We start from the raw sequence: 27,611 nt of genomic DNA, 5'->3' as shown, positions 1-27,611 counted from the left end.
AAACAAATAGTCTTTTATGCCTGTGGCTATTTTTTTGAACAAATGTATGTTTGTTTAGAAATAGCAGCCATTAGCTTATTTATTCTTCTTTTCTATTGCCTTTGCTGATTGTTCATTGACAAAGGACCATTTCACAACAGCAACAATAACATAAATCTGTGTGTACCTGTGTACAGACTTCACATATTATGCAGATCTATTTTTTTACTGCATGGATTATTATGGAATATTTTATTGGCTGCTGTCTTTGTGCAAAATTGTCCTTCAGGAACATTAACGTTTTGCTCCACACCAAATTAATGTTAGGATAATTAAAGTTAGAAAACTCAAGATGTGAAGGCAGGACTGCTAAACAGACTGGGTAATGGTGTTTACGGTGGCCAGATAAAAGATGCTAGAGCAATATCCATACTTCTGACATCAATTAACCTTTTCACATCCGTTCTTATACCCTATTCATCCCTCAGATAGGGTTAGAGTTGGAGTAGAAATAGTGTAAGGTCAACACGCATCATTTGAGAGAAAACATCTTCTATTTAATGTTTAATGAGGCAGAAACACAACTAAAATGATGACAGTCAAAACATGAGTCAAATGTAACCTTAACCCTAAGCTATGGTTAGGTTTTGGCTTGGAACAGAATCACTGTAAGGTCAACACATGTAGTAAATGCTAGGGTTAACACACTTTATTCCTGTAGGGAAATGTAGTCTCTACGTTTTACCCCGTTTAATACATGCATCTCCTACCATTTGCATAATGACTTAGCATTAGCACTTGGGACATCTGGAGCACTGAGCTGCCATGGAAGCTCAAGGACTAATTGGTAGAGGTTGGTCAAGGACACTGACAGGAGAATTAAAGGGTACCTGTGGTGAATTTTCATTGGTAGCTATTTCAGAAAATCATGTATAATACTAGTGGTTCCATCAGGTAACTTATGTTATAGCCCACAGGTGTCAAACAAGCGGCCTGGGGGCCAAATCCGGCCTGCCAAAGGGTCCAATCTGGCCCGCGGGATAAATTTGAGAAATTTAAAAATTACACTTTAGATATTAACAATCAATTTTGTCAAAAATCGTTTTAATTCAGGTTCCACATACAGACACATACAGTCCGATTAGATTCCAAGTGGGTCAGAACCAGTAAAATATTATCATTATAACCTATAAATTATGACAACCCCAAATTCTCTCTGTTTTTTTTTTTTTTTGCTGTAAAAAAAGTAAAATTACATGAAAATGTTTACATTACCAAACTTACTTTTACAAAAAAACATGAATAACCTAAACAAATATGAACAAACAGAAATGTCTTAAGAAAAATACATGCAATTTTATTGATATTCTGCCTGTTACTAAATGTTTTGTGCAATTGTAATGCACATGTTTAAATGATAAACTGATAAACCGAGGCAGAATATTGTTAAAATTGCACTTGTTTTTCTTAAGACAATTCAAGTTGTTCATGTTACTCAGATTTTTAAGGAAACTTTGTAAATGTAAACCTGATCATAATAGAATTTAACTTTTTTTCCACTGTTATTATTTTACTGATCTGGCCCACTGGAGATCAAATTGGGCTGAATGTGGCCCCTGAACTAAAATGAGTTTGACACCCCTGTTACAGCCTGTTGTCAAGTACATGCGAGTACTACATCATTGCTCGGTCAGTCAGGCATGGTTAGCAACATGTTGCCTCCTTCACAGGTTGTTCCAGCATCAGTAGTGACACAGTAATGTTGTATTGTCCAATTAGCTGGGCTGTGATGGACTGGTCACTGACCCCGTGCAGCAGACACCAGTCTAAGATGACACATTATCGGATCGAATAGGTAACCATTTACAGGCATTTCCTCAAAATTGCTAGCCATAGTTTGCTTCTTGAACACATGCTTTCCACCAGGGGCAGAGTGGGCCCCTTTTTCAGCCCAGGAGTTTCATGCCCAAACCGGCCAACTTTTTCCATGAAGGAGCAATTTCAGTAAATGAAACAGCAGCTAAGCCCTGCAATGAACTGGTGACTTGTCCAGGGTGTACCCTGCCTTCGCCCCTATGTAGCTGGGATAGGCTCCAAGAGACCCCCGTGACCCTAGTGAGGATAAAGCGGGTTCAGAAAATGAATGAATGAATGAAACAGCAGCTAGCTCTAACAATGCCTTTGTATTTGGTATAAGTTCAGGTGTATGTTGGTAGGTTAATAGAAAACACTTCACTTTAACAATGTGTTTAATTCAAATTTAAATCAGATAAAGATTTATAAGGTAAAAATTATAAAGATGAAAATATATTTATCTTTGTATGGGAGCAATAAGTTCAAAATAAAATAATTCAAAACTAAAATGGCCTTTTTCTTCCCAACAGTGAGGTGCTCTATTGTTGTACTGACTGATGAATGGAGAATGAATCCAAGAAGAAGATTAGAGAAGTGACAGATAAGTGTCAAAATTATTTTTCCCACCCAATCAGCCCAAACTCGAGATTGACATGAGCCAACCCATCAGGAATCCTCCCGAATCTCCCGATTAGCCACTCTGCCATTGCTTTCCACTCAATCTTGCTCACTGACTGCTGCTTGTTTACTCGCACTCGATCACCTGGAATCAACAATGGCACATCACTTTTGGCCTGCAATGGCTGCTCCCTATAGGTTCTGCCCCTGCCCATAATTCACTTAATAAAAAGGTCCAGTGTTGTGCATTCTGGGGCCCCATAAAGGGAGGGTAAACATGACAAATTCATGGGGCCCAGCATTCCCAGGGGGCCCAGCGGATATAGGTGAGAAGTTGTGAAAATTTCATGGAAGCTCCGGAGTTAAAGAGAGGCATAGAAGCCAGGAGTTGGACATCCAAAGTCAACTTTCAGTTTCGGTTTCACGCAAGTTACGGTTGTTACGGCACTTATAAAATGCACCCCTTTACCCCCAGTCCCTACACAGCGCACATACGCCCCCCCCTGCCACCGCTCCGATGACACATTTAAAGATAATTTTTATTCTGAAGGGCCCACCACGTTTATCTACCATGGGTTCCACTGTAATGGCAAAATTACTTATATCCATGTATATTCATATACAGGGTGGGGAAGCAAAATTTACAATGAACATTTAGTTGTTTTTTCTCAGCAGGCACTACGTCAATTGTTTTGAAACCAAACATATATTGATGTCATAATCATACCTAACACTATTATCCATACCTTTTCAGAAACTTTTGCCCATATGAGTAATCAGGAAAGCAAACGTCAAAGACTGTGTGATTTGCTGAATGCACTCGTCACACCAAAGGAGATTTCAACAATAGTTGGAGTGTCCATAAAGACTGTTTAGAATATAAAGAAGAGAATGACTATGAGCAAAACTATTACGAGAAAGTCTGGAAGATACTATTAAAGAAGAATGGGAGAAGTTGTCACCCCAATATTTGAGGAACACTTGCACAAGTTTCAGGAAGCGTGTGAAGGCAGTTATTGAGAAAGAAGGAGGACACATAGAATAAAAACATTTCTATTATGTACATTTTCTTGTGGCAAATAAATTCTCATGACTTTCAATAAACTAATTGGTCATACACTGTCTTTCAATCCCTGCCTCAAAATATTGTAAATTTTGCTTCCCCACCCTGTATATTTTCATATATTTCATATATCATACAGGCTTCTAACTCTATTTCAGATATATTCATGTCACTGTGTATTATAGAGCAGTTTTGACCTCTTTTGTGTTTTGTCCAGAGTAGAAGGCCAAACCAATATTTCTCACAGGGGTCTTATCTCTAAGTTCCTGACACTGACCAAAACACTTTCGACACATCATAATTTTCTCATGGGAGACAGAAGACTAATTTGTGATTTGTATTTTTGGGTTCAGACCGTCTCAGTCTTTTGTCTGAGTGATATCTCTTTCTATGGAGCTCAAAATAAAGGGATTTCTTTGACACTGAACGCTTGAACTGACCCTTCTTTTTTGAAGATGAATTAGTGAAGTATTTTTCCATAACACCACAATTGGTAGTGACACCCCAGGGAGCATTTATGGCATTTTTTTTCCTGAATTTGCGCCTTTCTTACTTAGACATAATTCACAAAACACAATTAATTTTGCCAACAAAAATCTGTTTTTGATGGCAGGGGAAACCAGAGGACCTGGAGGAAATCCATGGAGTGATAACAAGTAAACTCAGCTCAGAACCTTCGGGCTGTGAGGCAAAAGTGCAGACAGTTACGCCACCACGCTGCCCCATTAAACTTCATTTGACTTCGACATTTTTCAGAACCTATACTGTTACTTCCATTAAATCATGACTTTACCCTCACCCTTACCCTAAATCGGAACCAGAATCCAGCAGGTTGATGGTGATATGATGGATGGTTGAGTTTGGGTTTAAGATACAACATGTCATAGTCAAAGGGAATGTAAGGGGTAGGGGTGTGTATCAGCAAGAATCTGGCCATACAATACAAATCACAATACAAGGATCACAATTCAATATATCATGTTATATCACGATACTGTTAAAAAGTTAAAATTAAAATTATGTTAAAATTATGTTTTACAGACATTAAAGTTTAAGATCCTGTTCAAATGTTCATATTCTATTAGTTCATAACTAACATAAGAACATTATTTTTGTGTAATCCCAACAAAGGAACTGACATTATTTAATAAAAGAGTGTTAAATATTAATAAATAAAATACAAACCAAAGAGAAAAACAAAAATGAACCTCCACAATATCTGCATTTGAATAAATACCTAAAAATATCGATACAGTACTTTTTAATATCGAAATAGTATTGAGAAATGAAATATGGCGATATATTGCCGAACCCATATTTTCTTACACCCCTATTGCAGAGGTCTTCTGTATCTACGACTACTTCAGATCTCCAGATAAATGTTAATAAACAGCTCAATCTCTATACATGTTTATCACTGAGTCTGTTGATTGATAATACACTGGAAAAATTTTACATCTTACCAAGTGTATTTTTCTCATTTCTAGTCAAAATATTTCATCAAACTTAAAATAAGACATAATCACCTAAAGAGTAACTTTTCAGTGAAATATAAGGACTTATTTTTAGACAATAGATCTGGAAAGTCTGATTTCAAGAAATCTTACCAAGATAGTTTTAACTTGTTCCATTGGCAGATTTTTTTGCTTAATTCAAGATTTTTTTTTGCTTAATTCAAGCAAAACAATCCGCCAATGGAACAAGTGAAAATAATCTTGAAGCTTTGCCACATCTATTTAGTAATACCTCTTGTAAATGCAATTGTCCACATGTGATTTACACTGATTTTACAATAACCAACATGGTTTTTATAACTACACTATAATTGAACTATGCAAAAATCCCTGTATACCACAGCCTCTTGGGGCTTATTGCTTTAGTTTTAATATCAATATTCTCTTGAATATGGGTGCTACAGTCCAGAATGGTGCAGAAGCATTAACTTGCTTGATTTGTAATCACTTTTCATATTGCTGAAATTTTGCCTTCAGGCATTTTAATATTCTTCCTTGTAATAAGGTTTGTTAACTAATGCTGGACTCATTAAAACCGGTGATGCACAAAACTGTGCAATGAATGATTTTATTAGTCCAAGAAAAAAAAAAGAATACGCAGGGATTTAATGAGATGTATTTATGTATTAACCTCTTATTGTGCGGAAATCTGAGCCCGAGCCACCCACAGTATACGGAGGAAACAGAACAATGCAGTTAATTCCTTTAAGCAGGTTTTACTCTGAATTTTCTCTGCTCATTTAATGTGGTTTTGTATCATTTACATGGTGGCCTTTGTCTTCCCCTCCCCCCTGCAGACAATTCTCTGACTTAAATGCAATTAGACACAGTTGACAATACTCCTCAGTAAATTAAGCTGCGGGCTGTGGATAAGATTGTCGCCACTTCCTCCCAGTTCAAAAACAAATCTCATTCATCAGGAGAAATAAAAACTGAAAGGAGTAGCCGGCACAAGCAGCAATTCCGACATGAGCTCATTGACACAGGTTGGAGCGTTTCCGCAGAAAAGAAGGGAAATTGTGTTTATGTGTGGTTCAACAGTGGCGTAGTGTGTGTGTGTATGTGTTTTTTTTTTTTTTTTTTTTATATATATATATATACCTATAGGGTGACATTGGAGGATTCGGCAGGCACTGAGCTATAAAATTGCTAGTTGAGTGGGAATTAGTGGGGATGGAGAGGTGAGGAGGGAAGGACAGCACAGTCGGGAGTCGGATGGAGAGGTGTGCCTCGACAGCTGATTTGATCATCTGCACCAACACTGCTGTTTACAGTGCCTTTCAGCATAATGATTATGTATGCTGGTGTCTAGATGACAGAATACAGAAAAAGGGCACCTGCCCACGCCGTCAGACAAAGAAGAAAATACATTTTAATGCAAAACAGGTAATGGCCGCACTGCACACAAGAATAACAGCAATTACCTTTTTAAGATTATAAATGGGTTAAACAGCTACCGTGACCCAGTCATATCCTGGGGCTAACTCTGTCAGTTGCCATTACTAGTCAATATGCACATCTGCCGCTTGTGTTCTGACTGAAGCAGATTGAACTGCAAGTATCCTCTTTTACTTACACATCAAATCAGATGAATCACATCAATATTGATTATAATATATTTAGTAAAACAAGTATAATGCATGCAACAAATGGCATTAATGTTGTTTCTTATTTTCTACCTTAAAACAAATTCCACATTTGTCAACATAATACACATCATCATAGATAGATAGATAGATAGAGCATTGAAAAAAGAAAATGACGTTTTTTGCATTTTAATTTTATTTTTAATTCTAATTCTATATTTATATTTTATATAAATACCAAATTTGTAATTTTTCTCTTTTCATTTTTCACTTGTTTATATTTTTTCTACCTGTCTTTTTTTCTATATGTGCTTGTTATATGTTACTGCTGCTAACTGTGAAATTTTCCTATGGTGGGATAAATAAAGTCTTATCTTATCTTATCTTATCTTATCTTATCTTATCTTATCTTACACAGCAGTCAAATGAATACACATATTTTATATGGAAATTATTGTCAGTAATTTTTAGAATAAACAAATATTAACTTCACTCAAACAAAGCTATTAATAGGAAAACAATGTATAATGATTTCTACAGCTGTCTAGCATATAGATAGATAGATAGATAGATAGATAGATAGATAGATAGATAGATAGATAGATAGATAGATAGATAGATAGATAGATAGATAGATAGATAGATAGATAGATAGATAGATAGATAGATAGATAGAATCGCAGAAAAAAAACATTAGACCACCATTGTTTTCTTCAGTTTCTTGTTCATTTTAATGCCTGGTACAACTAAAGGTACATTTGTTTGGACAAATATAATGATAACAACAAAAATAGCTCATAAGAGTTTTGTTTCAGAGCTGATATCTATCCAGTTTTGATGTTTTCTTGATAATAACCAAAATCACTTCAGTTCTTACATCAATATCTATGGCATTGTACTGACAAAAACAGTGCTTTTAGACATTCCATGTTTTCCTTTCTGTGTGTTTTAGTCGCATGATACACACAGGAGTTAGTACTGGATTTCATAACCATTGTTTTTGATGACTTTTGATGGTCTAATAATGTTTTCCGCGACAATAGATAGATAGATAGATAGATAGATAGAGAGAGAGAGAGAGAGAGAGAGAGAGAGAGAGAGTCACGGAAAAAATTATTAGACCACCCTTGTTTTCTTTAGTTTCCTGTTCATTTTAATGCCTGGTACAACTGAAGGTACATTTGTTTGGACAAATATAATGATAACAACAAAAATAGCTCATAAAAGTTGAATTTAAAAGCTGACATCTATCCATTTTCCATGTTGTCTTTACATCAGTACCTATGGCATTGTACCGACGAAAACAGTGCTTTTAGGCATTCCATGTTTTCTTTTTTGTTTTAGTCGCATGATACACACAGGAGTTAGTACTTGATTGCATAACCATTGTTTTTGATGAGTTTTGATGGTCTAATATTTTTTTCCGCAACTGTAGACAGACAGACAGACTAGATAGATAGATAAATAGATAGATAGATAGACAGACAGACAGACAGACAGACAGACAGACAGACGTGCTATGCTATCTATCTATCTGTAGAGTGCTGTCAATATCTGTGGCCTTTCAGATGAGCCTTTGATTATCTACCCCAGGGAGTGAAATCGATCCTCCCCTGCCCTCGGTGCTTACAATAAGACAGAAGACCTTGTTTGCTAGAAACACTTCTGCACTTCATCTAAGCTGAAGTCATGAACTGGTGGTGACTAAAAGCCTGGCCTCAGCCAACTTGTCAATATTAATGGAAAAAAAAGGGAAAGAATTTGTGGAACAGACAAAAAAATTATAGATGCATGGAAACACTGTGCCAAATGGCTTTTACATCATTAACACAGAGGGCTAAATGTAGGAAAGATTCAGCATTTAATTGTCTTTGCTCCACACTGTGATAAAGTATTAATGAGAGCTAGACTTCAGTGTTAAAACGTTTGTAGCTAATAGGTAGAAATAAGGCTAAACAAGGAACACTTTCACATATAGATCTGAACACAGTAACAAAAGAGCAATTATCAAATCACCAGGGGGAATATGCATAATTTACACTGCTTTTACGTGTTGTGTAAGTTAAGGTGATTGACTAATGACAACTGTGACATGCAAACTGACTCAGTCGTAGCTAATTACTGTGTAACTGCTGAAAATAACAATATACAGTAAGAATCAGTCAATAACAGCTGTTTGGTTCATGAACTCTGCACTTCAGCATCTGCCCATACTGTATACTCAAAGCTCAAGACATCTAGTTTTGTTAAAAAAAAATAAAAAAATAAAAATATTAAATTAAATTCAAAAAGTGTAAGTTTTCATGGTGCAAAAACAGCCAGCAGCTACTTTAACCCTTTCATGCAAACTGGTCACTACAGTGGACAGTTATTCTACAGCTGTTCTTTTGTATATTCATGGGTTTTGTTGTTTCAGTTCCATATCAGCCAACACAGTGGACACTTATGCATCATCCTATACACTGCAATTCATACCATTATTGTAAATTTGCTGTTCTTTATACACCTACTCTGCAGTGATATGCTTAAAAGTAAACAATTGCTTGATATTTTTATTAGACTGTAATTAACTTCTTTTTTTTTAAACAGAAAGGTGTTTTTTTGCATATTATCTCCTGGAAGTGAGTAAAAACTGGTATTGGAATATGATAAAATGTGACAAAACATTGGATTAGCAGCATTAAACATGTTTTTATTACATATTTTTCACACAGTATGTCAGTAAATACATGTTTCTTTGCTTCAAAAACTAAATGCATGGTGTCCAGCTGAGTGGACATTTTTGCAACTCCATGAAAAATAAGTTCATACATTTTTTTTTTTTTTTTTCTCAATTGCATTGTTTTTTTTAATGCCTAAAGAGGAATAAAAACACTCAGGAAAAAAATCTTAAGGTTCTCATAATTCATGCATGAAAGGGTTAAAGGTCATAACTTTAAACATGCTAACCTCCACAAAGGAGGTTGGCATGTGACTAAGAAGGTTCACATGTAAAAAGGACAGAATGCTGATGAAGATGATGATGACGACGACGATAAAATTTATTTCAAACTTAAATAGGAATAGAATATTAAGGTGAACAAAAGGCAAAGAGAAATTACAAATTTAAACAGAACACTGCAGAATATTGAAGGTGATACTTTAACTAAAAAAAAGAAAAAAAACAACTATTTCATTGTTGTGTCGAGCTTGTATTGTCCGACCCCAAATTTATATGATATAACTAATCAGCTAATGTGTACAACCCATAAAAAAAGAATAGATCTGTTATTAAATTACTGAATAAGAAAACAAATTATAACATACTAGAAATAACTATTACTGTTTTTCTCCCGTGCATTGTTACTTTATCTCTTGAAAATATGTTTTTTATACATCTTCTCCTTTATGATGTTTACACACTGCTTGATATTTTGATACATTCTATTCCACAAAACCACTCCATGAAATGAATGAAATGCACGTATTTTTAAGATGTGTTCTCGTGTTTCATATTTAGTTTCTCTATAGTCATAACCCCCCTCTCTATCTGTGAATCTGTATGTTAAAGCTGAACTCTTACAGCTCCTACTTACATTATTAGAAAGATAGTTTACTTTTTGAAAGTAAATGTCAGAAAAAAAACATGAAATTTTTGTAATTTTTCTGAACAATACACAACACACATTCATCTGCCCACACACACAGACAACCAGAGCTGACAGAAAAGTGATAGAGGTTAAATAATGCGTACACTGGAACTAATCCTGCGTTCCAGGCAGGTTTTTGAGTCCATAAGTCACAACTTCAAACCACGACTCACGACCAGGGATGGGAATCGATCAGAATTTAACAATTCCGATTCCATTATCAATCTTGCTTATCGATCCGATTCCTTATTGATTCTCATCGGGTGAGGGAATAAAAGAGTACAAACGGGTGTGTTTGCATTAACTGTCTTTTATATTTCCATCTCTGCACAGAAAATATACCATAGACAGTATGTACAAATAATATTAACAGATGACGCCGGGCCCATTTTTTTTGGGGGGGGGGGGGGGGGGGGTGAAAGTGAAACTAAAGACACTTTACTAATTCCTCTGTTGCCACATTTCTACTACGCGGAAGCAGTTCGACTCATCCCATCTCCCGTTTTTGTGCACCTCATTTCCTTTCCCCTACCTTCAGAAACTTGTATTTGAGGGGGTACAATGTTCGCTGCCCGCACCGGAACTGAAACTGGGCCCAGATGACGGTCTGGTGTGCACTCTGCCGCTGGATTCACAAGTGCCACTAAGTAGCGAATCAAATGAATCACATGCTGTGGACAAATGTCTGAGCTGTTGCAGGGATTCCGCCCTTTTGAAGAAATGGAAGCTCTGACAGTGTTCCAGTGGACCTGGTTGGTGTCGTCTTTTTAGACCGTTTCTGCCTCAACGCCATGTTGGCTACATTCTGACCAAAACAATGCAGCATACGCATGACGTCATTGCACATGCGCAACGAAGGCGGAATCAATAAGCAGAATCGTTAAGCAGGCAGGCAAACGATTCCAAGGATTCGAGCTACTGGGATCCAGTTCTCAAAAAGAACCAGTTCTCAGTTCCCATCCCTACTCACGACTGTGTAACGTTCCAGGCAAATCACGCCAAACTGCCTGAGCACAAGGAACTGTGGGAGTTAGATGTAAACAAACCAGCATGGCAGACCGTACGGGGCTTATGTTCAAACAGAGGAGCATGAAGTAAGAGAAGCTGTTATACCTTTAATGTTAAGTTATTTGTATGTTTGGATACATATTTGGTATAAATTTATTCTTGTCCTCAACTGACTAAAAAGTAGCTAACACTAGATTAGCTGCTGATTATGCAGAACATTTGCGGAGAAGTAATGTTAGGGCAATACCTTAATTTTGAAGTTTTAATAAACAATTTGCATAAACACCACATCCATGGGGGCCTCTGTTGTTGTTTCACGGGCTACGTGACGTCAGAGTGCGGAACTGGAAGTACATCGATTTAGTACGAGTTCACGGCTGGGAAGTCACATGAGTTATGGGTTTCCTGGAATGCAGCATAAAAACAACAAGTGGTGCCAGGCACAACAAACCCCGCCCCTTGCACATATTCCATCCATTTTAAGTAAATGGGAAAAATTTTTTAAAAATCATGAAAAAGTTTAATTTTGACCTACTCTTCCCAAAATGTAATCACGTCTATTCTGGTCACTAGCAATCTATAAACCCAATTTGGTATGAATTCAACCAATAGTTTAGCTGCTAAAGTGTTAAAAAAACAAACAAACAAACAAACTGAACCAAGAACAAAACCCCTTGCCTCTGCCTCAGGGGGTGGGTTAATAATCCAGAACCACCATCAAAAATATCTTTATAAAGCTCAAACAGCAGCAAAGTTAAGGCCATAAAATAAAGGCGATGAGCTTGGATTAGCAAAACAGGTGGCTAGCATATAGTACAGTAGATATCAAATGTAAAAATTACAGAAAGCTGTGAAAAATATTCAAATAGTCAAAATGCGAAACCTTAACACTTACATCATTATAAATATAGCTTTGGATATTTAAAAGTAGCTTCTTCAACAGTGAACCATCAAGGTGATAGCCCCAGGCCTGTCCCATGAGCCTCAGTGGATATCAGACACTGAGAAGTTGTTTTGTACATAATCAAGGAGACAGCCCCAGGCATGAAGCTAGCATTTGGCTCAGTAGACGTCAAGTGTAAAAATGATAGACAGCTGTGAGAAGAAACAGGGTCAGCAGAATGTTACGGCTGAACTCTTAATTACAACGTTGTTTTAAATTCATAGCTTCAAAAACCTTAGAGATGAGACCCCTGGGATTAAAGCCTCAGAGCAGCTAATGTTCAGTCAGTGAAGCTAATACTAGCATTAGCTAAACCATTACACCGCACTATCATTAAAACAACCAATAACCCAGTGCTAAATAGATAATTGTCATTAGCATATTAAATCATTCTTATATGTGATTTCACAGCAGTTGGACAAGTTTACGTTCATTCTTTTCTAATGATAGTACCACTTATGCCTTTATCGAAACCTAATGTTTGTGAAAGGACTCTTTTCTGTGACTTTTCTTTAGTCAAACATTGAAAGAATATGAGTTACTTATTTAACTGCATCCTCTAAATACCCTTTCACTTGCATGCCATTTCTAATCAATATCATAATATGAGGAGAGCTATTTAAAGCTGGGCTAAATGTGTGCTACTGGCACTCTAGCTTGGCACAGCAAGTGTGTGATATCAGCTTTATTAAACATCCAAATAATCAATCACAAAGAAAGATGGAAGCATCAGGAAGTCCTTCAGTTTAGTCACAGCCTCTGTCAAACTAGGAGAATGTGGCTGTATCAGATAAAAACATACACAATGTTATCATAGATAGATAGATAGATAGATAGATAGATCATCGAAAAAAGAAAATGATGTTTTTTGCATTAACCTCAGTCTGAATACTGCACTTTACATGTAAATGATATGTTTAATTTTAATTCTAATTTTATATTTATATTTTATATGAATACCAAATTTAAAATTTTTCTCTTTTCTCTCATTTTTCACTAATTTATGGTTTTTCTACCTATCTTTTTTTCTACATGTGCTTGTTATATGTTACCGCTGTTAACTGTGAAATTTTCCCACGGTAGGATAAATAAAGTCTTATTTCATTTTATCTTATCAGACAGACAGACAGATAGATAGATAGATAGATAGAAACAGTCATCCACATTAATGATCAATAAATAAATGCAGAGTATAAGTAGCTAAGAATAAGTTAGATTAAAAAGAAGGTAGAATTAAAAGACAAAATATGCATGGTATGGGCAGATTTTATACACACACACACACACACACACACACACACACACACACACACACACACAGTTAACGGTGGGGTGAGATGTTTTCTTTGGAGCAATTTTTACTATATTGCTTAAAATCCCCTTCACACCCTAATTACAACCAATTAACAACAAAAGAGCGCAGACCTCCGCCAAGACAGATCCCCCCCCAGTATCAACATTTCCTGAAAATTTCATGAAAATCCCTCCTTAACTTTTTGAGTTATCTTGCTAACAAACAAATAAACACACCCACACGCAAACACACAAAGCAAAGTGATCACAGTACCTCCTGGTGGAGGTAATAATGATAAGTTAAGGCATCATATTGTTAAAATTGCACTTATTTTTCTTCAGAAATGACAGGGTTTTTTTCAGGTTATTCATGTCTTTTTTTGTGAAAGAATAGTTTTTCATATTTGCAATTTAATGTTTTGTTTTGCATAAAAGATAATAGAAACAAGAAAGCACTCGGAGAGTGCAGACCTCCACCAAGACAGATCTGACCCCCCTCCTCCGATCACCACCAAAATTGAATCATTTCTTCCTTGTGCCAGTATCAACATTTCCTGAAAATTTCATGAAAATCCGTCCATAACTTTTTGAGTTATCTTCGTAACAAACACGCAAACACACAAAGCAAAGTGATCACAATACCCCGGCGGAGGTAATTAAATGCTCTAACAGAAAAATTAAAAAAAAAAAATTAGTCACCTGTGGAACGGACAGGACTGAAAAAACACCATCCAATCATTTTGAGCGCCCAATTGAAATGATTGAACGGTGATATGTCTATCAAACTCAACTGTCATTTGTCCCTCCCCCCTCTGCCCGTACCCCTCTTCGTACATGAATCGTGCGTTCTCAGAGGCTTGGAGCACTTGTACTGGAAACAAAGCCAGAGCCAGAGCTTGGCTATAGTTATATTAGAATGGAAAGTTCACAGACAAACTGTTTTGTCACTAACATAAATCACTTAGAAATGTAACAAAGTAAGTCAGATAGGTATGAACTGGGGCTGTTCTGTAAGAGCGGGGGTGTTGGAGGAGACTGAATGAGGCATGCATGGATCAGGAGCGTGAACCCTCAAGAACAAGCATTGCGGGTGCCAGTAGTCTGGAGGCGTGGCTTCGGGGGGACTTTTGAATTGCGTATTTTAAAATGTAGCTTGCTGGAACCGTTTTTCTATCATCTCATACCTCACCTTTAATTAATATGTTATGTGTGTAAATCTGAACAGACATAATGACTTATTATTGCAAACTCACATTAACAATACAAGGAAAAGCATATATATTGTGTATTTTTTGTTAACAGCTCCGATATGAAATACAGTGTGTGTGTTTATCTTTATAAAATATGTCGGCGCGAGAAACCTTCACACACTGTTGGCTTTAAATTGAAGCAACAAACAACTCCTCTGAACCTCTGTGCTAAAAAATGCAACGTGATGACAATAAACCCTAACACATAAACTAGGCTGGCTGTGCGTGAAAGAATACACGAGAAACGAAGAATGCGCATCAGCTCCAGCTTCAGCTTCAGACTCTGAATCACGCTGTGTACACAACGTCAGAATTTCAATTGTGCAACTGGGGCAAATTTATGGCATCTCAATTAGAGCTGATGTTTTTGTGGAGAAAAAGTTGCCTGAAGCAACTTTAAAATGTATAAAACCGGTGAAGAAAACTGCACCGGCGCAGCTCTGGTGTTCACAAAAGGTGAGGAGATGTCAAAGGAATGATATATGTGATTATCGCTGAAACACAAGACATGAGTGGATTAAAGTGGCTGGCTTGTGTGTTTTTGCTTCCAAGCCCTCTGTTATCACATAAGGTCTGACTGGTCCTCCCTAATTCGTGTTATCTCAGGTTTGACTGCTGCCCATGTCACAACTGATGACTCAAACTTTGTAATTGCCTTTTAATCCTTTCGAGGATAGAAGAATGTGTCAGAGTCGGTTAAATCGGGGCAACAGTCGCCTTATGACACGGAGCAGAGCAAAGGACACAGAGGTTGGAAGAATGATTCATCATCTGGAGCTGGAACATTTTGGATAAAGTAACAGGATGCACTTGCTTTCCCCTCCAAACCAAAGAAAAAAAAAAAAAAAAGACTGTGTCCTGTGTCTAGTAAGCACAAACTATCTCAGCGTTCGGAAAGAGGTGAGCGTTTATGCTGATGTGGGCTGAAAATTTATCAGGATGACCTCGTACCACATTTGTACAAAAACACATCCTGAATTGAAATCTGCTCCTACAATATTTACAACCAAACAAACCTACAGGCGCATTCCACTACCAAAATTTTTTATCAATGTGTGTGTGTGTGTTAGGACTGCATGATTAATCGATTTTAAATCAAAATCAGATTATTTAATTAGGATAATGTTTAAAAAGCTAATCATCAAATTGAATTTCATCTCTCCAAGGTTATTATCGTTAACGAAAACTAACGAAATGACAACTAGAATTGTAAAAACATTTTCGTTAACTGAAATGAATAAAAACTATAATTAAAAGAAAAAAACATTACCTGAAACTGTATTGTGTGCTTACAAAACTAACTAAAACGTGTAAAAATTATAGCTGAAATTCCCTTAGTCTTGTTCTTTGTCAATGTTGGATTGATATGAAATCAATGTATTTCCCTCAAGCAATTTTAGGTGGCAGCACCATAAGATATTTAATGGTTCGTCACTTGTCATTTAGAATTGTCTTCTCGTCCCCACTCTACTTGGAAACATGGAGACTAAAGTTGGGAGAAAGCAGCAGAGTCCTGTCTGGGATTTATTTGAATTTGATGGCGAAGAAGAGAAAAGATATGAAAAAGCTAAAACTAAATTAAAACCAAGCATTTAGAAAATAACAAAAACTAATAAAAACTGGCAAACCTGCTCTAAAACTAATTAAAACTAACTGAATTAGAGAAAAAAACAAGTCACAACTAAATAAAACTAAACTATAATGAAAATTCCAAAACTATTACAGTCTACTCTCATTAAACCGCCCGCCGTTATACCGCCATTTTCGCTCACCGCCGACCAAAACCATTGCACAAAAATCCCCAATGCATTATTCCATTAGCTACCGCCATTTCCGCCTATCGCCATCCGCCAGCCCAGTTCCATGCACAAACAACACTTATACCATTGATTTCCCGACCATTATACCGCCAGCGTGATTGCCATCGAGTACACATACATTTTAACAATGCCCTGAAACAAATGCGCCAGACGCTGATCGCGACAAGCTACGAGTAGGTCTACGGAACGGCCACTGTTCATTTATCGCAGAACACTCAGTAGGTCAGGCTGTCGGGAAGAGGACGTGGGATTAAGTCAAAGCCTCAAGATGATGGGGTGTCATTTCCCGACACGGTATAATAATGCTTAAAATGTTTCCCCACTTTAAATGATCCCTTACAACATAACAGAATCAAGATTTATTTAGAAACGCAATTAGAACGGGTTAACGGAGGCAGCATAGACATCATATAGTAAAGACATGCACATTATGGACGCAACCCGTTGTCACGCCATTTTCGCTATACCGCCAATTTGGCCGTGAACGGAAGTTGGCGGTATAACGAGAGTAGACTGTATAACCTTGCATCTCTCTCATGTCTCCAGGTCATGTGCCTCTGGTGGTCCACAACCATAGGCTCCTCCTCCAGGCTACCATAGGCTCCTCCTCCTAACTGAGAATGGTCTCCACACCCCAGTACAAAAATGGCGTTTCCTAAGAAGAGTGAAAAGTTTGTGGCTAAAAGTAACAAGAGCAAGTCGGTTGTGTGGAATTGGTACGGCGTCGAAGTTTCCGACGAAGACCAAACCATTCCTCGCTGCAAACTCAGCCTGAAGGCGGTATTTGTCAAAGACAGAAGCACAGCCAACTTATTTCAGCACCTCAACATCACACGCCAGAGTGGGAAGGGTGTTGCAATGCGGGTTGCACACAAAAATGACATGCAGACTTCTGTTGTCTTTTGTAGTTTCACCCAAAAATTGAAATCGAAAATCGAGATTTTAGAGTAAAAAAAAAATCCTGATTTTATTTTTGTCCAAAATCGTGCAGCCCTAGTGTGTGTGCTTTCTTTCTTTCCATTCCTCAAATCAATTTACTGCAAACTCCTACTGAAAGGTAACCACAAAGGGAAAACATGCCATCATTATCATTGAGTATTCACTGATTCTCATCCCACAGAATGGGAGACTGACAGCAAAATGACAGCAATGATCATCTGTGTGGTAAACAAATGCTTCAAATGACTAGTTTTTTTTTTTTTTATTTTAATGAGCATGCACCCAGGAGTAAACGCCTCACTAACAAAAAACTTTTTCATCAGACTTCATTCTTGATGTTACAGTGGTAGTGTTGTACTGTTATATTCCCACAAAAAGCCTTTCAGAGAAGGTTACAGATCATGAGTATAAGTCCAAAAGCACCCACACACAACAGATCACATCTCCTGGTCCTTCAGTCAATGCCTTTCTCTATTAGTGTCACGTCTGCTACTTAATCTTATAACATCTGTCTTGTCCATAGAATGCCAAGTCCTTAGGGTCATAGAAGAAGAATAAAGCTGAAGAGCATCTTATAGACTTCTTTTGATCAGGAATATAGCGACTAATGTGGCTAAAGGTGAAGACACACCAACCTGACAGCCGATCGTCACCAGAAAAGGTAGCCTGACTGATCAGTCGGCTTTCGTCTCCCCAACACGGTGTCAAAAGTGTGAAGAACACACCAAATCGACTACCGACTTCAGCGTACGTTCCGCACAAGACGTAAAACCGGAAATGACAAAACATCTCATCTCTCCAGACCAGAACACCGAGCTCACTGTTGTCATTGTTGTCAGACGAGTGTTGAGTTGTTCAGAAGGGTTGTTGTTGTGGTACTTACTGAACAAATAATAATAAGATACAAGTAATAATAAGATACTGGTGTTGTCAGCTCTGAGGCTTCTTCTTGTGGAATAGGAAAGATGTTGCACGTCAAAACCAAGGAGAAATCGCACTATGCTAACAATGCTAACAGTGCTCACTACATGGAATGAATGATGTCCGTAGGCAACACTGACTGGCACTTATTCAGATACGATATGAGCAGTGAATGGACTGTTATAGAAGACAATAACAATGTGAAGTACCTTGGCATAGCTGGATTCACAGGAAAACTTCTCGTTCACCCGTTCATTAGTCAGGGGCTATCCCTTCACCAATCAGATTAGTCCGACTGATAGACTAGCAGTGGCCGATTACACATGTTGAATGGGCTGAAAAGGCTGGCAATGGCATTAATGACAGATGATCGCACAAAACACACCAGACTCATGTCACCGACCTCGCCAGACTGCCCGACAACATCTGACTGCCGAAAATCGGGTTGGTGTATCTTCACCTTAAAATACAGCCAAAACATTTTATTTCAACCATAGCTTATATAACCCTAAACATTGACCCATAAAGACCCAAACAACCATTGGCAACCAAAACCATCTACTGATCTAAAATGTTTACAAACTTCTGAACCACTAAACCTATTAATATACTGAAATAATTGGTGTAAAATACAGTTCTTCATCTTTTCATGGTCATCAGATATGACTCATTTGGACGTTCAGAGGTTCCGTAGTGAACGTGGAAAGACTGTCATCTATTACAACATTGATTCACCAGTAAAACCCATGGAACAGTATCAAAGTTGTAAGCACTCCCAGTTTAAAATACCACGTTAACGCGAGGCATACGATAGTCGGGGATTCTGCTAGGATTTCGGCTAATGCATCCCCCAGCTTGCGACAAACACATTCAGTGCATAGGCCAGTATATTTCCTTCTTTCCTGAGTCTGTTTGTTCATGCAAAATCAAACACGATTAATATAGGTTAAAAAATGAATAATATTTAATCACGATTAATTGAAATTAATCCACAGCAACCCTGTGATTAATCTGATTAAGAATTTTAATCGTTTGACAGAACTACTTGATATACTTAAGTACAGAAAATACTAAATACTTAAAGATTTTAACTTGAGTAGCATTTCAGTTGGTGACTTGAACTCCTACCAAAGTCATTTTTTGGTACCTGTACTCTGGGGCGTCACTACCAATTGTGGGCCCCATGAAAGGTAAACGTGGACCCTTCAAAAAACTTAGTATCCTGTCGATCTGTCGGAGCAGGGGGGCATGTAGGCGGGTCTGCAGTCTACACATATAGCCGCTTACAGTAGCGTGAAACGAAACTGAAGCTTAACACAATTTCAATGTCCGATTCCTGACTTCTACGCTTCTCTTTTACAGCAGATCTTACATGAAATTTTCACAACTTCTAGCCTGTATCCACTGAACCCCCTCCACTGCTCTATGGACCCCCCACAAATGCTGGGCCCCATGAATTTGCCATGTTTACCCCCCATTATCATCAACCCAGCCTGTACTTCTACTCAAGTATGACTTCCCAATACTTTACACAACACTGGGAAACCATATGTCACAGTACAGGGTTATTCAAAAAGAATGAACCTGTTTGATTACGCAATATTTTACGAAGGAAAAGCAATACAAAACTCCAGCCAAGTCACAAGTATTCTACCCACAATCAACTTTTATTTCCTGTCTTACAAGTGTTCGATGTGGCCACCACCTGCAGCACGGACAACATCAATGAGAATTCCTCCCGGACGCGTATCAGCATATCATGATCCACTGAGTTGATCGCTGTTGTTATTCAATGTTTAAGGTCATCGAGGCAGCCATTCAAAACTTAGACAACTCCTCTTTCTAATGGTCACTGACTCATTCCGTGACAATGGTTGAGAACTGAAGCAAATCGGTTCATTCTTTTGGAATAACGCTGTATGTTTGGACGCTAAACAAACTCAGGGGCCAAACGAGGATGTAGTTCTCTCTAGTGCTGCTGTTGCTGCCACAATAATCACAAATTAGTCTCTATAAAGTGCTGAATCATATTGCAAAAGCTCCCAAGCTGTCATTTCAACATGTGGCTTATTCACTGTACATCATGTCCTTATTATGTTAATGAGAAGAAGATTCAAAGATACTGAGCTGCATGCATAAAAACCTCTGGGCTACGAAATCAATCCGGTCTGTGTTCGACCTAATCTCCATACACCTTCTTGCTTGGTCATTCACACCCTTTGTCTTGCCACCTTCTTGTTGCAATAGTTTTTGTCTTCATTGCCCTCTGCACATTTTTCTTCTCCCTTCATATCCTTTCACAGTTCCCATTCTCTTTCCCCTGTGCAGCAGCGGCAGCAGCACTGGTCTCTTGGACATCTCTTCCATTAGTGTGACTTACAGTGTCTTGGGCCAGAGCAACACAGCGTGTGAAAGTGCTCCTCTTACTCACAGTAATAAAGGCATCCATTTCTCTGAACGCTTGCCTTTTGTCCCAAGCACACACAACAGGCCCATTAACAAAGCCAAGGACTGCCTTCTGACATGCCAAATGGTGAGTCTATACACCCCGCTGACTGTGCAGCGCCTGGACTGACCACGAGGTCACAGGAAGAGAGCAACCACTCAGTCAGCTTGTGTTGTACCAGAGGTAAGAGAAGACAGTGGCACAGCTGGAGAACAGCCAATGTCAAAGGAGTTTGTTTACAGGTTGAACCTTCCAGGGAAACTAAACATGGATTGGTCAAACTGCATACACTGTAAGCCCAGACTTTGTATTTAATAAAATGCTTTAATTACAATGTACTTAAATGATTTAAGTTTTGTTTCATTACTATAAAATGTTAAGTATATTCTGCTAATTTGCAGACATAGTCGAAAGTATGAAAAAGTTTAAGTTGAATGGATTTAAATCACTAAGTTTTAGTCATTACCACACCTTTTTATGTCCGCATTGCATTGCGGGTATTGGGCATGTTGTTGAAAATATGTTCTTTTTCTGTGCAGGGGTTCAGTGGGGTTGTGCTGTTAGTGTTAATTTGGACTTAATGTGTGTATGGTGATGTTTATTGGCCTTTTTGTGTTTGTTTTTGTATTTTTGTAGAGCTGCACCATGAGTCAGAACCACAGGCCGAACAATGGCTCTCCTGTTCATCTAAGATTGTTTTTGAGTTAAATAAATTTTCATGCCTTGCAAAATTAGAAGCACTTCCTGTACTTGCATTGAGTTAACTTCCTGTCTAATTTCCATCCGTGCTACAATATATTAAGTAGAATAATTATACAAAGCAATTTATAATGTAATGAAATTTTCATTTAAATTAATTTGGAATTGACTACAATGAACTGATGCTATTAAGTCTAATGATGACACAAAGCGATTGACATTGCAACAAATTTTAAGTTACATTAACTTGGCATTTAGTGTGTTGTACTTAAAATAGCAATTCCATTCAAATCAAGCATTTAAGTTTAATACGCTCAAGTTTTCATTACTCATTACTTAAATTTTTTAAGGCAACGAGTTACCTCAGATTTTTTTTAAGTAAACTCAACTTATCCGGTCTTACAGTGTAGTTTAACTGTCAAGAGCACACATGTATATGTAGAAAGAAAAGGGGAAGATCTGCTGCTTCACATCCTGAACAATGGCATTACTTTCCTAATATTTACCATCTTCTTTCCATAGCTCCTGCAAAAGTGGTTGACTTTTTTTTCATTATATTTTATGTAATTTGTTATCACCTCATTAGTATAAAGATGCTTCTCTGAAACTGGTCCCTGAAAGCCGGACAGATGGGGCTGAACATTTAAACAAGATGCAGACTAATGTTATGAAGCAAGTTTAGAAGCACTTTGGATCTATTTTAAAAAGAGATATTTACTGAGGTAAAAGAAACAATTTTTCAGATAAAACACATTTTTATTTGACGTGCGCATACAAAAATCTGCATGTAACACGATTAAACGGACACGAAAACTAGAAAAGCACTCAATGAGGGCAGACCTCCACCCCCCCGACGCCACCCCCAATCACCACCTAAATTTAATCATTTTTTTTCTTGTGCCAGTATCAACATTTCCTGATAATGTCATCCAAATCTGACCATAACGTTTTGAATTATCTTGCTAACAGACAAACAAACAGACAAACAAACCCCAATGAAAACACTAGAAAAGCACTCAGAGAGCGAAGACCTCCGCCAAGGCAGATCGCCCCCTCCCGATCAACACCAAAATTTAATCATTTGTTCCTTGTGCCAGTATCAACATTTCCTGAAAATTTCATGAAAGTTCATCCATGACTTTTCAAGTTATTTTGAACACGAACAGATAAACAAACAAACCAACGTCAGCAAAAACATAACCTCCGCCATTCCTTGGCGGAGGTAAATACGTGCTACTGTTTTTTTAATATCTTTTTATTTCTCTCCCAGGTACATTTTGGTTATCGAAGAAGATGTGCAAGGCAGAGTGTTGCACAAAAATGACCGCTGTTGAAAAATTACTCCGTGTAACACAAGTAGACTTGGAATGAGACTGAGATTCATGAAAAACCTGCATGTCTGGATTAGAAAAACCACTACGATCTTCAAATGTAACACAGTATCTTTATTTATAGCGATATATAAGACCATTTACGGCCAAGTTTTCAAGATAAAATGCACTGACACCTAGGTAGCTTTTCCTGTCCCAATTTTTGGCCCCAATATTTCATAAAAAATTCATTAATTTTGGGATGGCTCAGAGCAAGAGTATAATTTTTTTGCATTTATCTGAGGTCATCATTAGGTACATCCTGGGGGCAAATATGTCTAAATTTCTCTTTAATTATTGGGTCTAAAAAGCTGGTAAAGTGCCAGGTACCAAAATGAACCCAATTTCATGGAAAGACCCATATAGCAATAAAGAGTGGATCAAATGACATAAACAGCTTTATTGGTGGTTCAAAAATCATCTGCTATTTCTAATTAATAAGTAGTGATCAAAACCTAGAACAGAATGCATTGATACCGGGACAAAACAAGGCCGCTAAGAGGATGAGACTGTATAGAAGACCTGTGACATCTGTGATTGGACCGTCACCATCTTAGCTTTTTGGAGTCAGAAGTTGACCAAAAGGAACAGAGTTACAGGAGTTTGAGGGATCAGAGATGAGCTAATTGCTAAATGCTAACCTGCTGACTCAGTAAAACTGTAAACTTTATGAAGCATTGTGTAATAAAGGCATTTACAGTCTCACCAGTGGAACCTGTTAACAACACTGCCGTTTTAAACCTGACACAGCAGACGACTAAGTTTTTCAGTCTTTAGATATTAGAAAAATAGGACTAAAATAGTATCATGTGGCAAGATTCATTTTCATACTAATAAAATAATACATTAATCATCTTTAAAGAGATTTAATAGAAGCATGGTGAAGGATCAATGGAGAATTGTCTTTGAAAACACACTCGCAGTAGGCTTCAACTGCACAAATTCTTATGATGTTAACAAATAAATCAGATAATGCACAGGAAATTGTCACTGCAGTTGTTGACTTAACCAGTCTATCCTCCTGAGACCCAGCAATGCATTTTTGTCCTCTGTAGAGGATGAGAGTTTCACAGCTTTACTGAAAAAAAAAAAAAAAGAAAAAAAAACTAGAAAAGCACTCGGAGAGCACAAACCTTCACCAAGGCAGACCAGTTCGTCTGACCCCCCATCACCACCAAAAGTGAATCAATTGTTCCTTGTGCCAGTATCAATATTTCCTGAAATTTTTTATCAAAATACGTCCATAGCTTTGTGAGTTATCTTGCGAACAGACAAACAAACAAACAGACAGACAGAAAAACCCTGATGAAAACATAACCTCTGCCATTCTTGGTGGAGGTAAAAAACAAACACTGTCCACCTCAGAGGACATTCTATAAAAAAATTTAAAATGCATCTGAAAAAACTGTTGCATCATCTTGTTTCCAATAAAGGAAATTGTTTAATGATAAAAAACAAAACAAGTGTTCAGGGAACGCAAACCTCCGCCAAGCACCCCGAACGGTGTGCATGTGTGGATCGACTATTTCTTTTTAAATTAAACAGTTTCAAGGTTGTTCCATACAGCAGAAAAAGTTGAAGCTTGGTACCAGTCATGTGTTTGTCAAATTATACTAAATTCCAGTCAATATTTGTTGAGTTATAATGAAAAATGTGTCGTAAATGGGATTTTCAATGTTAAATGTAAATGTCCACAGAGTCCACATTCCATAGTGGATGTGGACAATTTTGTGCCAGATACAAAATACTGTTATAAGCTACACGTGTATCAAATTGGAGGCTAATTGGGGTCATTTTGAATTTTTAATGAATTTTCCAAAATTGCTCAATCATGAGAGATAGGAAAATTAGAGATTTTGTGACCTTGCTGTGACCTTGAACTTTGGCCTACTTGGCCCAAAATTTGGTAATTTGGTAAAATTTGGTAAAGATGGTTGTAATAGTTTTCCCGTAAAGTTGCTAACAAACAAACAAACAAACACACAAAGCAAAGTGATCACAATACCTCCTGGCAAAGGTAACAAACAGACAGACAAACAAACCCCGATGAAAACAAAACAAACGCTGTCCACCTGAAGGACATTCCATAAAAAATTTAAAATGCATCTGAAAAAAACTGTTGCATCGTCCTGTTTCCAATAAAGGAAATCATTTAATGTAAACAACCAAACCAAAACAAAACTTGTACTTTCCTGGGTCTCAGGAGGCTATGATTAAAGTCCAGGGTGCTTTATAAGAACTAAAAACACAGTCAATTACACCTTCAGAAAGTGGTGTTGGGATTGATCTCAGGACAAAGACTGATATCGACAAAAAGCTGGATGCGAGGTTGGGAAAAGACAAAAATCAAACACTTGCATCTGTGATCACTTCTGGAAAACACCTTTTATTATTGACCATTTTACATTTATAACTACAGGACTGATGGGTAATTAGAGACTGGGAGACACACATTGGAACCACATTCAGATATGTGGTTTTCACTGAATCTGAGGTCTGGGATGTAATACTCCTGGCATCGCCTTCTAAGAGATCTATAAAAGTTATTATTAATCATTCATATCACTTGGCTTCCTTTCGGGTTCCTTTTTAGTGAGTGGTTAACACTTTGGCAAGACTTTAAATTTTTTTGCAACACTTCCTAAATCTTCAACAATACAATTACAAACTGAGAACAAACACAAGCTAATTACCGGTCTACCTTCGTGATACTGAAATAGCTCAGGGCTCACTTTCCACTTCACCTTTTATTTAAAGATCCTTCTGTGTTTTTTTTTTTTTTTTTCTCCCTGCCTTTGTAATTCCCTCAACGTCCCCATGCAACTTTAATGAAGAGTAACCCTGTTAAAAGCCTGCAAAAGAGCTATGGATACAGGCTGTGGGATGACAGTAATAGCCTTGGCTCTTTGCTAAGACACTACTTTCTTCCCCAGTGTTCACAAACGTGATGCCAGCCTGCGGTACAAATTCTTACGCAATAACTTCAACCAACAGCTCAGGATAGAGCGATTAAATATTCACAGAGGCTTTCTGACAGCAGTCCCGCTATGTGAGATTTATTTTCCTATATATTAAAGATCTTTGTATAGGGCTCTGAAATGTATCTAAACTCTAAACTGCAGCATTTTGTGAGGAGTGGTGTTTATGTTCAACATTTTGACCACAGTTATGCTACGTCTGTGCTATCTCATTTTCATTTTACATAGGTACTCAATCTCCATCCACACCAGTGTCTTAGCAAAGTCTCAGTTTCATGAATATAGACAGTTCTATTATGATTAACCCACAAACACCCAAACATCCACCAGTGACAAAACCATCTACTGATCTAAAATGTTTAATTCCTGTTGATCCACTAATCCTATCCATACATGAAAATAATTGGTGTAAAATTCAGTTTATTATCTTTTCATGGCCATTTGGACGTTCAGAGGCTCTGTTGTTACCATGGAAACACTGTCATCTTCTACAACATTGATTCACCAGTAAAACCCATGGAGCTGGATCAATGACAGTGGATGGACACACTGGGTTTGTGTTCAGTTAATGATAGATTTTACTGAAAAAGTCTCTTTTTTTTCAGTTTTCTCTCTTTTGAATTTACTGTGAGTCAATCCAGGTAAATAATTGGTGTAAAATACAGTTATTCGTCTTTTCATGGTCATCAGATATGATCCATTTGGACGTTCAGAGGCTCCATAGTTACCGTGGAAACACTATGATCTTCTGCAACAACGATTCACCACTAAAACCAGAGTTTGATCAATGACAGTTAAGTTAATGTTATATTTGCTGCAAAACTCACTTTTTCCTCATTTTTTTTTCCTGTTTTGATATAACCTTTGAATTAACTCTAAGTTTTCATGGATATCTAAATTAAATATAGGAAAATTAATTATAGAAAAATATATGATTTACAGCAAAAAATGCTAAATTCAGAGGATAATATTATATTAAATGGTGATAAATCATGTAAGAAAGTTTAAATAGAGAGAAAAATTAATTTGGGAACTTCCACAAAAGTAGCACTAGGTCTTTATGGATTTAATGCAGAATTGAACTGAAAAAACAGCTGCTAAAATGGACAGACACGTCTGTAATTCAGTATTCATGTTGGATTAACAGCTGGTTGTTAAGTTCAACATCTTGTTTTTGTCCATAAAGGGTCATGTAATGAATCAGGAAAGAAAATGTGATGATGTGCAATTAGATGAGACCCAGTCAGCCTGAAAACATAGACATCTGTTATTGTTTCTAAAAGTCTCTGTTTTTTTTTTCCATTCACAGTACAACTAAAACTAAGGCAGGGTCAACGTAGTTTCCAAAAGTCTCAGCGTTACTGAGAGTTAAAAACAGGGATAGAGGTGACACTAAGGCTACGTTCAGATGCACAATTCGGATTTTTTGGTGAAATCCGATTTTTTTGTGCGCTCGTTCATATTACACATTGAATGCAACTTCTATCAGTTTTAAGTCTGAACTGAATGCGACCCTGAAGTGACCCACATTTGCAAAAGAGGTCCTGATGTAAAACCTGACCACGCAGGCACGCACTGTGTTTACGGAAGTAACACTCCTTTATTGTGACATTTGATGCATTTGAATGACGTAAAGGTCGGATAAATGTGACCTGGCTGTTCAGACTTAATTCTTATTGCAAAATATCAGATAGGTATCAG

General features: G+C 37.3%; 1 protein-coding gene and 1 long non-coding RNA gene across 3 annotated transcripts in view; both read right to left on the bottom strand.

Moving 5' to 3' along the window:
- dpp10 (dipeptidyl peptidase like 10) overlaps positions 1-27,611 on the bottom strand; it is a 618,779-nt gene that overhangs the window by 303,165 nt on the left and 288,003 nt on the right. The window lies entirely within an intron of this gene.
- On the bottom strand, positions 7,463-8,023 carry LOC115411907 (uncharacterized). Its single transcript, XR_003934282.1, has 2 exons — positions 7,896-8,023; positions 7,463-7,499 (listed from the first exon to the last, which is right to left on the bottom strand). It is a non-coding gene; the product is annotated as an uncharacterized LOC115411907 (long non-coding RNA).

This window comes from Sphaeramia orbicularis, chromosome 21, assembly GCF_902148855.1.
Source record: "Sphaeramia orbicularis chromosome 21, fSphaOr1.1, whole genome shotgun sequence".
Taxonomy (NCBI): domain Eukaryota; kingdom Metazoa; phylum Chordata; class Actinopteri; order Kurtiformes; family Apogonidae; genus Sphaeramia; species Sphaeramia orbicularis.
Note: the sequence above shows the minus strand (reverse complement) of the source record. Positions and strands in the feature narration are given on the sequence as shown.